Here is a 4013-nt window from a genome sequence, read left to right on the forward strand (position 1 = left end):
TTTAAGAATGGTGTGCATTTTGTTGATGAAGTCATGCTTGTTAACAATGACTATTCCAATCCCTTAATCAAGTTTAGTCATGCGTATGTCCATAATGCAGTCAGATATTCAGGTAGCATATAAAAAATTCTGAGGAAGGGTCACCGGACCCGAAACATTAACTCTGTTTTCTCCTCCACAGATGCTGCCAGACCTGCTGAGCTTTTCCAGCAACTTTGTTTTTGTTCCTGATTTACAGCATCCGCAATTCTTTTGGTTTTTATGAAATAATTAAAGACCCCTCCCAGCCTGGTTATACTCTCTTCCACCCTCTTCCATCAGGCAGAAGTTTGAAAACATATACTAACAGAGTTAACATCAGCTATTATCAGACTTATAAACTGACCTCTTATATATTAGACCTTTCACTGCACCTTCTCTGTGGCTGTGACACTATATTTTACATTCTGTTCTATTACACTGATGTATTTATGTCAGGTACGATTTGTTTGGTTAGCATGCAAAAAAGTACTTTTCACTATCTCGATATATGTAACAATTATAAATGAAACCAAATCAAAGATTCCTTCCCACTTGCAAAGACTGTACAGGATTTGCACAGTGATAACAATGTGATGTCCATGTGACATTGTTAGCCTACTCACTAATGTACCATTCAAGGAAGCCATATATGCCTGCGCTGCTATTTTTTTTAACAGAAATTGGAATTCCACCATCAGCGCTGGTGGGAGTCAAACCCAGGTGTCCAGAGCATTACTTGAATTTCTGCAATAATAGTCTACTGTTAAAACCATTAGGCCATTATCTTCATTTGTATTCTACAATGGAAATCTAGACTCATCCAAGTTGGGTGAATTTGTATTTGTTGTACTTATGAACGTTTGAGTTCCGTTTCAATTACACCGTGCATTCCCAAATAGAAAGGCCTGCCATGGGATCCCCATTAGACCCGGTGCTCACAAATATAATTATTAATTTCCATGAGAAATGTGACTTTGATGGAATGACACCTTGCATATTTTCAATATGTAGAGGGGAGGTGATAGCCTAGTGGCGTTATCGCTGGGCTGTTAATCCAGAGACCCAGCTAATGCTCGAGGGGATCTAGGTTTGAATCCTGCCACAGCACATGTTGGAATTAAGAGTCTAATGATGACCACGCATTGATTATTGGAGAAAAGCCCGTCCGGTTCATCTTTCAGGGAAGGAAACTACTGTCTTTACCTGGTCTGGTCTACATGTGACTCCAAACCCACAGCAGAGTGATTGAGTCTTAAGCAGTTCGGGACAGACAATAAATACTGGCATTGCCAGTGATGTAGTCATCCTGATTCGATCTTTCTTACTGTGCATCACACAAACTCTTGGAAGGTCCTAAGGCAGTCATTCTTGTTCTTGAAAGTTGCCCAGTCTACATCAGATTATCTGGGTAATATATTTCAGAAGTTTGATCAATAGGAACTGTTTGCTATTATGCAGTAGTAATAGGAGTGGTGTTTGCCACTAACAGAAGGCTTCTGTCAAGCCAAATCAATTGTTTGTTTATAATACAAATAAGTAAAGGGTTATATGAATTTTAGTGCTGCTGTGATGCCAAAAATGAGACGGTATATCATACGAACTGGTGGATTGTATCAAATAATATAACCCTTCACAACAAGCAAGGCGCTGATCATACCAGATCATTCTGCCCTTTGCAAAACATGCAACACTGTGTCTGACATTAAATATGGTTCTGCAGTTGGGCAACTTTTGCTGAATAATCCCAAATGTGTGAGGAATTATGCTGATAGCAAATTTAGGATTGTCAAGTCGGCTCACAGTGCGGCACCCCGATATGTTCTGGAAGCTACATACATAAACACACAGGACTCTGTTCTTTGGAGCAAGAAATGTACTGTACCCTCTTGTAACTTAACAAACAGGTGGCAATTATTCACTTCAAACTTGAATTTCCCAGGCCAATGCCCTGACTAACCAGAGTCAACATGTCTGGTTCAAAGTTTGACAAGATTTGGCCATTAATTGTCAATCAAAATTAATTGGTTCATTCTAGTATGAAAGCTTTGACTAAATTGTCTTTCTTTTTCAGCTATACTCAATACTTTTCTATCAAATGTATATTTGTAACCATCTTCAACCAGAAGTGCTGAGTGTATGATTCATCTTGGCCTCCTCTGAGATCCCGATATTGCAGCATTCAGCTAATTTGATTCACTTAATATTATATCAAGAAACGGCTGAAGGTATTGGATGCTGTAAAGGATGGGGCTTCTCACATCATTTTGGCCATGGTACTGAAGAAAACTGCACGTGAACTAGCGGTATAACTATCTTAACTTTCCATGCAGCTACATCATTTGTATCAACCCAACAAGGCAGAAAATTGCTCAAGTATGTCCTACTTACGAAAAGTAATGCAAACCCAACAATAATTGCCTGAAAAGTGATGGAAAGGGTTGTCAACAGTGCTATTAAATCACCCTAGCAAAGGAATAATCTGCTCACTGACACTCAGTTTGAATTCCATCAGGGCCACATGTTACTGACCTTATCATGGGTTTGGTCCAAAAATGGAAAAAAGAGCTGAATTTCAGAGATGATGCGAGAGTAACTTCCTTTGACATCTAGGCATTTGGCTGAATGTGTCATCCAGGACCCCTGCCAAAACTGGATTCAATGGGAATTGGGGAAAACTCTCTGCTGGTTGGAGTCATGCTTAGGACAAAGGAATACGATTGTGGTTAGAAATCAGTCATCTCAGTCCTAAGACACCTCTGCAAGACTTCCTTAGGATAATAGAACATAAAGCATAGAACAGTGCAGCAAAGTACAGGCCCTTCGGCCCACAATGTTGTGCTAAACTATTACCTTATAATGAGAATGCTTATCAGTGATTGCTCAGTATGCAGGACCATTCATAATTCTTCAGATGAAAATGTTATGTAGACAGTAGGGCTGCACAGTAGCACAGTGGTCAGCACTGCTGCCTCAGAGTGCTGGGAACCTGGGCTCGATCCTAGCCTTGAGTGACTGTCTAAGAGCAGTTTGTATGTTCTCCCCATGTCTGCATGGGTTTCCTCTGGGTGCTCCGGTTTCCTCCCACAATCCAAAGATGTGCAGGTTAGGTCGATTGGCCAGGCTAAATTGCATGCAGTGTTCAGAAATGTCCAGGTGAGTTAGCCATAGTAAATGTGGGTTTATGGGGATGACTGTGGGTGGGATGGTCTTTTGAGGGTCAATGCAGAACTCGATGGGCCAAATGGCCTCTTTCTGCAGCATAGGGATTCTATGACTTGCATGCAACATGTCCTGAACAATTTAGGCTGGAGAATAGAACCTAACATTAGTGTCATTCAAATAACAGATAATTACAATTTCTTATTAGTAGGATCATAGCACCTCTCCTTAACTTTTAAGGATGTTATAACCATTTAATTCCCCATAATTCATATCATAGCAGTTATTATTGACCAAAAACTAACCTGGAACAGTACATGAAAACTGTGGTTACAAAACATTGTATAGAGGGTCCTACTCAGAACGGGCAAAATAGACCTACGTTTGGGAAATAGGGCAGGACAGGTAACTGAGGTGACAGTGGGGAGTATTTTGGGACCAGTGACCATAGTTCTATTAACTTTTAAATAGCTGTGGAGAAGGACAAAACAGGTCCACAGGTTCAAGTTCTAAACTGGGGCAAGGTGAATTTTGATGGAGTTAGGCAGGTGCTTGCAAGGGTTGATTGGAATAATTTGTTCGCAGGCAAAGGGACCTCTGGCAATTGGGAGGCCTTTAAAAGTTTGATAGCTAGAGTTCAAGGTCTACATGTTCCTGTGAGGGTGAAGGGCAAGGTTGACAGGAGCAGGGAACCCTGGATGACAAGAGATATTGACACTTTAACCAGAAAAAAGAAGGAAGCATGGCTCAGGAGCCGGCAGCTGGGATCAAGGGAACTCCTGGAGGTATATAGGGAATACAGAAGTTTACTGAAGAAGGAAATCAGGAGGCCA

Source organism: Rhincodon typus, chromosome 7 (assembly GCF_021869965.1).
Source record: "Rhincodon typus isolate 14 chromosome 7, sRhiTyp1.1, whole genome shotgun sequence".
In the NCBI taxonomy this organism is placed as follows: Eukaryota; Metazoa; Chordata; class Chondrichthyes; order Orectolobiformes; family Rhincodontidae; genus Rhincodon; species Rhincodon typus.